Raw genomic sequence first — 11,180 nt, 5'->3', positions numbered from 1 at the left:
TCTGAAATCTGTATTACACTTCTAACTACAGCTCTATTCCCATGGTAACCACCAATTTAGAGAAAGACGAGGTATATCTGAAGAAACTCCATGAACATAGGGGAAAGGGCTTGTTTGTCCATTGCATTAACAAAATCTCTCTTGCTTCAGTTCACCAAAAAAGTTTTAAAACCAGACACATTTGATTCTCCCTAAGAACTGATGCTCAGATCACTAGACTGAAGACAACCTAGTCTGTGCTGTTCTGATACATGTTGCCAGGGAAACGATTTCCCTTGTTTCTACTTATTCAGAATAGCCTAAGTCTCTTAAACTGGGCTAGGAGACTGAGATGAAGAAAATTGTAGCATCAGGGGAGAACAGTGACCCCAAATTATTGGGAGTTGTGGAGGAGAGTGAAGCCAAACAAAATTACAAATCCATTTGTGATTGAATTGCAGGTGTGAACTGTACAACCCAATGATCTGGGCCACTGCTAAACATTGAGAAGTCTCTCATGAATTTGTCTCCTTCACAAGAAAAGAGTAAAATATTGAGCAAAATCCCCCACCCCCTTTGTGTTAACTGAGGCAGCTTACTTAAGTCTGTCTTCACTATATTTTCTCTTGGAGAAGAACAAAGTGAAATAAGAGTTTTAATTGAAATATCCTCTTACCTGTGTTTTCAGGAAAGTTTTTAGACTTGTACCAAGTACATACACATGAACAACATTTTCCTGTAATCTGTTGTATTATGTCTGCACAGCTGTTTGAATGGCTACAGTAAAAATGAATGCCAAAACAACAGCATGGGATTGAGGAATTATTTTATATAGCTAGATTTTCTTTTCCCTGTAGCAGAGCTTTATTTTCATCATCAGGGACACAATGTGTCAGAAAAATTCTTTAATGCAATTTGCAATAATTCTGGTAATACATATGATAAAGTTGAAGAACAAAGGATTATTTTCTGTGCACAAAATCTAAAGGGGAAAAGTATTAAGTATGCAGAAAGTAACTTCTAATTGAGACAAGAGAACAGCTTCTATAGGAGTCACAATTAGAAAACATCATTTTGAGTTACCTAGGCCTTGATTCAGCAAAGTACTTAGGCATGTGCATAATTTTAGGCAGGCAGTGTTCCCATTGAAGTCACTGGTGCTACTTATATGCTTGAAGATTTGGATGTACTTTGTTGACTCGGAGCCTTAGTAAAACTGATGTCTAGTAACATACTAAGTCCTGATTCAAGATTGATCTACAGATTACCTCCAGAACATATATACAGCTATTTCAAACAATGGACCAGGGTCACCACTATTTAGTTTAGACATGTCCCATTGAAGTAATATGAGTAAGGACTACTGGATGATCTGGGTATGCAAGAGTTTGCAGAATCAAGCTCTTACTCTCTGGCCAGCAATTGGTAGCCAGCAACACCATTCACGTTGTTTTTTTGCCAGATGGGGTTACTACTGCTTGAACAATGTTCAGTTGCTGTTGTTGTCACCAGGACACAGTATCAGAAGCATTATAACCTTGTTACACCGAAAGGTTACTCTGTTCAGAGAGGTGCAAACCCCACCTAACATTTCCATCTCCGAGATACCAAACAAAAAACCCTGGAACACCTGGACAGCTGGCAGTGTACTGGGTAACCTTTACAGGTTTCCCAGGTAGATTGACCAACATTTTCACATTAATTTTAGGATATTTGTGATTACACTTAATTTGCTAATGAAGCCTATCTGAATAGACACACTGTATAAGTTTCCTTATATTACTTTGCTAAATAATAACATAAAAAACATGTGTTTACCTTATTAATGATCTTGCTAAAGCACAGTGACTGTAGCACTCTGCCTTCTATAGCATCTCCTTGCTCGTATTGAGCTGGTAACTACCTTGTTTGCATGTACCACATTATTCCCATGGACACTCTCTGTTTCGATCTGGTGATCCCCAATGAGCCTGGCTCTTAGGGAGCGAGATGTAAATTTTCAGAAACTGGACCAGGTATTGGGCCCTATGGCAACCCCACTCTTGCTGCCACAGGCAATGCAATCACTAGGGCTGAAGGGGGCTGCTTCACTGCAGAGAAGATTGGAGATGGGCTTGCACTGAGAGCCCTTTAAACTGTGCAGGAAGAATGATCATTTATAAATTGGCAGTTCCTGTGGCAACTGGTGACCATCTACAGAAGACTGGATGGGAAAGTTGTTAAGAGAAAGTTAGTACCAGCCATATAGTCCTTTCCCTTGTCTAGGCTACCATATCTCTTTCCCTCTGCATGGTGTATGTGTGTGGAAGGGGCACTGTGTGCTCTATGATTACTTTCAAGAGGCCCCAGCCCTCCCTGAAGCCAAGAGTAGGACACTGATGCCTCTACTCCTGAGCCAGCAAGAGGAACACTGTAGAGTGGTGTGTGTGGAGATCTCTATTCCCCAAGGAGGCAACTGCAGCCAAATCTATGCCTGAGCTTTTCTACATGCAGAAGTGTACAACTCCCAGCTCCTCTGGGCCTATCATGATGATTTACCTCCCATATATTAAACACTCTGTAGAGCGTCTACGTCATGAAGGAGGAGCAGCCAGGCCAAATTTGAGTGAGTGACATTGCAACCTGGTTGTAGCTTCTCTCAGGTTTGGCCAGGCTGCTCTTCCTTAATCAGGAGTCAGGAGTTTTGGGGCAGTAAACAGGAGTCTCCCTGATATACTAGGAGACTTGATATGTTCCCAGGACAGCTAACTCAGAAAAGGCACAGCTGTCAGTGAGCATTGAGGATCTTTACACATTTCCCAGGACAGCTACTTTTTAAAAAGGGATGATCCTGAGAAAATCTGGACAGGTGGCAATGCTAATCCCACCCAAAAATATGAAACACCCCACCCCCTTGCAAGCACACACATTTTCACTGAACATCAAGTCACATCTTGTTCTTGCCTTACATTTCTCCTTAAAACAAAATGCTGTTTCCACAGATAAAAAAAATGTGATTTGTATATGCAGTTAGTCAAAAAGAAAAGTAACAGTTTTGCACAGATCGAGTGTAATAGGTCTCCTCCTCTACCTCCCTCCGCAATTTTTTTTGCCAGCTGGTTATTATTTGAAATGATTTTTTGTGTATTATGTCCTAAAATTGAGGAATGTCTTAAGACAACTTTAAAAATAATTAAGAACACAAAATGAGAGTTTTATAATAAGTCACACTATATTAAGCTGTACTGTTTGGGGCCTTCATTGTAGAAACATGCATGATTGTAGAAAAGAAAGGGAAAGGGGGCAGTCAGCAAACACTAATCTGATGACTGTATTAAATGGAAACATCAGTCTACAGCTGCATTCTGTAGTGTTCTTATAGCAAGCCCATGCAGATGGCTGATTAGATGTGTACTTGCTTTTTATGACCAGAGCTTTATGTAGTGTCACTTGTCCTGGACATCGCTAAACAATTTATGCTCATTCTAATGCTAAGGAAGACCCGCATGTTGCTCTTTTGCATCTTATAACAGCTATCTCATTCCCATGCACGCTGCTAGCAAAAATAGAATGGGAGACAAGTGAGAAAGAGATGATCTACGACTATGTAATGATACTGTAATGGTTGTGCCTTCTGATTATTACCATATTTTTAAAAAGCCACACTACTTGCTTTCAAGGCTTTTTGCCAGTGGAACCTTTGTTGAACCTCCTAAGTGGTATCGACACTAATGCCTGTAGATGTCCATTGTCCTACTACCCCATCCCAAAATTACATAGCAGATGATGAAACTGGATGTCTCAGTATAAAAACTTCATCAGATTGTTGACACCTTTGGCATTATGCCTCATGGCACCAATGGATAATGAGCAAGAATGACACTGTCTGAATGTGAAAATAAATGAGACTATTTGGAGGAGGGAATATTTTTGAAGCTCTGTGCCTTGTTAATTCCCTTCAATTTCCCCACAACAAACACCTTCAGAATTTGCTTTCTCAGTTGTTGCTTGCTCCTTCTTTCAACTAGACTGTGTAACTGATCTCATTTGCTCTGCCTGTCTGAGCCATATAACATGAATCTTACCCTCCTCCACAACCAGGTAGGAAGGTTCATTGGCAGTTCTGCCTCTGGGGCACTAATTCACTCAGAAAAGTGAGAAACTAAAATCAAAGTTGAATGAATTGTCCCCTTCATCCCAACACAGTCTGTTAAAAATAACCGTGTATTGCTTCTATTTAAGAGATAGAGCATCCACAAGGGAGTATTTGCTCTCATGACTGAGTAGTGCACAGTCCAGGAATGGGCAGCCCCAGGAATTTGTGACTGGTGCTTCACTTCACTTTACAGTCCCGCAAGAGTAGCATAGGGCCAAGGGAAGTTTTCAGATGTGCCCTTTATTAGAGCCAGATTGTATGGAGGGGACAGAAGAAACCTTTCCCTTCTTAAGGGCCAGTCACAGTTGCAGTCCCTGTATTGAAGGCACTCATGCCAGGTTAAGAAAACCCTCCTAAGAAAGGAGGGCCAGTTGCAGTAACCCACAGTAGCAGGATAAATATATTGGCTTGCTATCCAATCATTGGTCAGAAAGAAATGAGTCTGAGGTGAAAGTCACCAGGGACAAGTGTTATCTCATTACTCCTGATTAAGTTTGCAATTCTTTGATAGAGATCCCAGAAGTAACGGATTCCTTGACTTTCTACATCCTCCATGACTTCTGCAGTGGCTGGTGCAGCAGACTTCAGGGTCGCCTGAGCAGCTGGCCCCAGGGCACTCCCTGGGGACACCCCCAGAGCCAGCTGCTTGGCCGCCCCATGGCTAGCTGCACTGTTGCTGCTGGAGCAACCTGGGGGCAGCTGCTCTGGTGGTCTCTGAGCCAGGTGCATCAGCAGCTGCTTGGGAGGCCCCAGGCAGCTGGCTCTGCGGACTGCCCAATCAGCTGCCAGTGCAGCTGGCATTGCAGACCACCCAAGCAGCAGTCCTGGGAGTGGCCCCAGGGAGCACCAGAGCAGTGGTCATGGGGACCACCCTGGAGCCAGCCCCACCAGCTGCTGCTCAGGTGGCCCTGGGCAGCTGGCTCTGGGGACTGAGAGCAGTGGCTGGTGCATGGGACTGCCCAAGCAGCAGGGCCAGCTGCACCAGCTGCTGCTCAGGTGGCCCCAGGCAGCTGGCTCCAGTGACTGCCAGAACAGCAACCGGTGTGGCTGGCTCTGGGGAGCATCTGAGCAGCAGGGGTTCCTGGGTGGCTGGAGCAGTGGTCCCAGGGGCACCCAGAGGCTGTCCGGTGAGCGGTCCCGGGAGCAGCGACTGCGGGGCAGTCAACACCCAGCACTGGAGCAGGGCCCCTTGGATCTCCCCAGAAGTAAAAATTTAGTCACGGATATTTTTGGTAAAAGTCATGGACAGGTCACAGGCAGTCTATTTTTATTTTTATTTATTGCCCATGACCTCTCTATGACTTTTACCAAAAATACCCATGACTAAATCTTAGCTTTACTCCTGTTACACTAACAGACACAGGCAAGTCTTTAGCACTGGTGGCAAACCACAGCACACACAGAGCCTAGTAATTAACAGTTGTACCAGATAGAGTCAAGAAAACTGTAGTATTGAAAAGTGACTGTCAGTTAGGCAAGGAGATGGGTGATATATAGAACAAACAGAAGAAAACCCATACAGCCTCAACAATTTCTCTCTCTCAGGTGGCCCTGTTACATCCTCAGCAACGCCAGCACTGTTCCCAGGCATAGAGAGTGCTGCCAAAAGCCTTAAAGCATTGTGGCAACTAAAAAGCCCTCCTCAGTGCACACCGTATGGAGTGCTTCAGTTATTCAAAGTGACATGGGAACATTTCCCAGAGCATACATATGCCCCTTTTAACTTACACTGTGGGGAACAAGATGAAAGGAGAAGTCTGATGAAGGTTGTATCAGGAACATCCATAGGTCAGGATTTCAAGGTCAGGCTCTTGCCACACTGTGGCTATGGTACATAGAATAGCAACTTTCTCTTAACAACTTTTCCATCCAGTCTTCTATAGATTGTCAGCAGCATTTTGGGGTTGCCACAGGAACTGCCAATTTATAAATGATCACTCTTCCTTTATACAGTGTAATATGTGGCGCATGTTGGTATCACATTTACCCAATATAGATAGGATGTATATTTATCCAATAGGTGGGATGTATAAGGGTATACTTAAAGACTATAAAGGACAGGAGAGTTTTTGGACAGAGTGAGGGAGGTTCCTTAAGAACAATCTGCTTGCCTTATTTTCTTCCTTCCATTTGATTATTCCCCTTTAGCAGGCAGTAATGCACGAGAAAATTTTGAAAATTGGCTCATACAATGAGAAGCACGCTTTATTTTTGCCATTAAAAAACAAAACCATGTCTGTATTTCTTGCTGAGCAGCATCCTTCTCCCAGAGGCTTTTGTTGGACAGGCAGATTAGAGTGTCTTAGAGCAGTTTAGAAAATCAGAAATCATCATAATTCATTTTACACAGTTGCAATTATACTCTATGGCCCTTTTTAACTTTAATTCAATTGTAGGTTTCTAATTAGAGAGTACAGAAGTAATGTTTTGCCATGCATCATATATACCCTGCTACAAAGAACTAGTGTACTCTACAAGAGGTCTCTAATTACTGCTATTCCGAAGGCAACACATTATTTACCTTCGAGATGCTACTTTCCATCTGTAGAGTCAGTGGAATTTTATAGACTACAGAAATATTGACAGTACACTAGTCAAGGCTTTCCATACAGCATTAACATTCTCTCATCATTATGTATTTACATGCCACAAGACTCAGACCACTGGAACTCATATATAAAGAACCTTTATATTCTCCCTTAAGGGTCCAGTTCAACTCCCAATAAAAATCAGTGGAAAAATTCCTATCAACTATAATGCAAGCTGGAGCAGGACAATGTCAAGGAAAGAGACATTCAAGGGTACCAGTTCGTTACATTTATATGTTTTGGGGGTTTGATAACTTTAAAAATTCAGTGGCTATTCAAAGACAGGAGAGAATGGGAAGTTACACTTAAGTGTTCTTTCCTTTTACCAAAAAAAAAAAAGGTCCTACATTAAGGCTTCCTACAACCTTTTCCCAAACCTTTAAAAATGACAGGAGAGTTCCTACTCCTTCATATATTTCTTGTCATTCCCAAACATTTGTATATTTACTTGAGTGATAGGGCCTTATTAAAATGAATTGAAATTTCTATTTCTATTACTTATCATTAATAGTTAGAGGACTAGACTTTTGAATCTCTCACTTCATTCCTACCATAAAATATAAGGGATTTGAAAGAGTTCTGTATTGAAGAATAATCAAAGCCATCATCATATCATTTTATCTATATTGATATATCTTTGTCATCCTGTAAAAGTTCTAGGTCTTTTTGTATCTGGCTACTTTCTAATTATTGTTCCTCAGGGATCTATTTTTGATGTCAGCTCCTTCTCTTTCCTTTTTGACTTGTACCAAGTGTATCTTTCTGTTCAATAGCTGTCTCACTTTATCATTGAGTTTAATTCTAACAGAAGTTTTGAAAAATGTTTTCTGATGTTTAGTATGCTAGAAGTCTTGAAATTTTGTGCCACTGCATTCCATGCTTTAATACTGCCATAGGCCCATAAAACTTAAGACTATTAAATCATTTCTCCTGCTGACTAACTCAGTATTGTAGAGTTGTATCAGAGACAAAAATAAAAGAACTTCATAATATTCAGATACGGGCAAAGGGACAGATTACGGGCAACTTGATTACAGCATATAAGTACCTGCATGGTGAGAAAATACTGGGTACCAAAGGGCTCTTTAATTTAGTGGAGGAAAAGATATAACGGGAACCAATGGCTGAAAGCGAAAGCAAGACAAATTCAAATTTAAAATAAGGCACATTTTTAACATTGAAAAGGATTAAGCATTAGAACAAACTACCATGGGAAGTGCCATCTTGTGGTGACTTCAGATCAAGCATGGATGCCTTTCTGGAAGTTATGTTTTAGTCAAATACAAATTATTAGGCTCAATGTAGGGGGTAACTGGGTGAAGTTGTATGGCCTGTGTTATAAAGGAGATGAGACTAGATCTAATGGCCCTTCTGGCCTTAAAGTCTACTAATCTTTTAGACCATCTTGTTGGTCTCATCTGTGGTCTAATTTGTGAAGCCTTTGCCTCATGTACTTCACTGCATTGTGCAATGCTCCAGTGTTGGCTTCTTAGCACTCACATACCCGCCATTTCCCATTGTGTATGATTTGACTGGGCAGAGGCAAGGCTGCCACTACTGTCTGCCTCCTGAGAAATAGCCATTGCATGTCTGTAAAGCAGTTGCATGGTCCTCTCATTTGCAAAATACTACTATTCTGATGGGGCCTCAAGGAGAAGAATCCCTTTTTGAACACTCTGTGACAGTGACAACCCACACTTGCCCTGGCGGGGTTAATAGAGGCCAGGGTCTGAGTCCCTGATTCCTTTTTGTGATAATCCATACATCTTTCAGTCTCTTCTCCCAGGGTATCTGTCTCCCCTCCTGCTCCTTCTCACATCCTGGTTTTACCATCCTCTTGGCTTTCTCTCCCACATCTGTGATCTCGCTACAGGTCTCTGGTTCTTCCTGTTTTCTCTTGGAACCTTGACTTTGTCTTCCCTGCTCCCTTTTTTCTTGTGTGGGTAATGTCTCTTTATATGTCCTCTTTCCTCACACCCAAAACTCATCCTGTTCTTACCTAATATTCTATTGGGAGGGATTCTACTAGGCTTTACATCATTCCCTGGCAAGGTTCTTTATTGCCGTATGTAATGCTGGGCTAGTGAAGGTTAAACTATCAGCAAGCTTGGTGACCTGTAAGCAACCCTTAAGGACATATCTAGAGGGTATTGCAATGGTAAACAGGGCCATTCCTTGTACACAGTTATCAAAGCCATGTTAAGTAGACTTAGAATCTAGCCTGTATTGTTAGAGAATCAAAGAGTAAGTGCTAAATGTGTCTGTTTACCTGAATCCTATTAGAAATCTAACAATGTGATCTAATTAGTTTGTAGATGCTAAATCCTGTTCCTGTTTTATAATGCTTCATTCTTGTATTCTATTGACTCGGAGATTAAAGGGAGATATAAACATTTAGATGGGACTTGTGGTGTAATAATATTATTGTCCTCATCTCTTCTGGAAACTTGTAATTCCACATAGTAAACCACCTGTAAACTATCTGGATAGTTCAAATGACACTTGATAAAGGTATTGTCTGAGAAAGAACCTATTGAATAGACATCACAGACTGTCTGCTTGCTTTCATCAAAGCCCATGTGGTGGAATTGTTGGCACCCAGCCTGCTTCAACTATAAAAGAAGCCTCAGGCCTGATCCTTTCATCTCTAGTCTGCTTAAACTTTGAACAGGGAAAGTGTAAGCCATAGGATAGAGATCTTCCAAATTATTTGAAAAAAGAAAAGGAGTACTTGTGGCACCTTAGCGACTAACCAATTATTTGAAATACCCTGGAAAATGCATGGAAAGCTCTAACAGACTTTACATCTAAGCTGCCTTTGGAATCTAACCTGTTGGGATGATTCCAGAGAGACTTTGACATACTGCTGTGATCCTCATCTATGAGCACTGAAAGTCACTTGTATGTATATTGGTCTTTTAACCATTTATAACTCTCTTCTTTCTTTTTCCATTTAATAATAAATCTTAGATTTAGTTAGTAAGGATTGGCTGACAGCGTGATATTTGGGTAAGATCTGAGATTCATATTGACCTGGGGTAAGTGTCTCTTCTTTCGGGATTGGTAGAACTTTAAGTCTGGTGAATTGGGTTTTCAGTAACCTCTCATTATATTAGACTTGGTTTTCTAGGTGGGAGCCAGGGGCTGGAATGCCTAAAAGGGACTGTGTGTGGCTTCTTGCTAACCAGCATGGTAAATAGGAGCACAGTTTTCATACTGGTTGATGAATCTAATTATAGTGTAATCTGCCATTTTGGCGAGTACCTGCTTCATTTCTTGCAGCCTGCCCTGATTTGGTATTTCCAGGCACCAGGGTCACACAGTAGAAGTAGGGACATTCCCTCTTCAGTGCTCCTGCTGCCCACAGACATAACAATACCTTGGCCGGGCCTCCAGCCTTCTAATGTTAGAACCCCCCTGCTGTTCCTGGCCCTTATGGCTTCTCCTACTTTCTTCTCACAGGATTTTCAATGAGCATTGCTGTTGCCCAGCTACCCTTATTAAATAGTCCTGTAGATATACTTGAACTTCCCACAGTCTCTACTGGCTTTCCTGAACCTGTTCCATAATGGCATGGACCCACTCGTTTACCTGCTCCCCTCAGCTGGCATGGCAACTCCGAGGTCCATCCTGGGAGGGTGTAACTTCCCTCTACCAAGCAAGCCTCCATACTAGGCATCTGCATGCTTGCTATCTTTTTTTGCTATTTCCTACTACCATAGCACTTACTTCCCTTGTATCAGGGTTCGATCTGACCATCTGACCTCCATTAACCCCACACTTGCCCATAAACTATTTGGCTGAAGGCTAATAGGAAAGCCCTAATTAGGGGAAGCTCACCTGTGCAGCACCAGACAGGGCTTCTATAAAGCTAGGGCACTGAATGCAAGAAGGATGCTGCAGGGAGGGAGTCTGCAATCTGTCCCTGGGAGAAGGAGAGGGTGTTTGTGGGCTATAGAGAGAAATAGTCCATGGACACTCCCTGAGAGAGAGATGGAGTGACCGCATGCAACGGTGGGAAGGTGTGTCAACCTAACAAGCTAATCCCCAGAACAAGCAGGAGGAGGTACCATCCTAGCAGTGAGTGAAGCACCCAGTCACACTCCATGCTGAAGAACTTGTTTCCATGGTCGAATGCCAAACTCTCCAACCCCTTGGAGAAGTTTGTTTTATTTCAGGAAGTACATTTCTTTTTCAACTGGCCCATTTTTCCCCCCTTTTTTGGGTGTCATTCTTTGTTTCCCTTTTCAAGGTTGATCTTCTGATCAGTTTGGACATTTCAGAGGTATCAGTCCCTGTTCTCCACTTGTGTAATTTTTTTTTTTTTAAAAAAGATCCTGATAGCATTGGTTGTATTACTCCTCTTCGTTGCAGCTTTATTTTTTTTTTTTTTTTAATTTTTTGTGGGGATCAGGGGATGAGAAGTGATGTGGAGGGAGCACACTACTCATGATTCTTACTTTCCAGTAATGAGAATC

This window comes from Lepidochelys kempii, chromosome 5 (genome assembly GCF_965140265.1).
Source record: "Lepidochelys kempii isolate rLepKem1 chromosome 5, rLepKem1.hap2, whole genome shotgun sequence".
Taxonomy (NCBI): Eukaryota; Metazoa; Chordata; order Testudines; family Cheloniidae; genus Lepidochelys; species Lepidochelys kempii.
Note: the sequence above shows the minus strand (reverse complement) of the source record.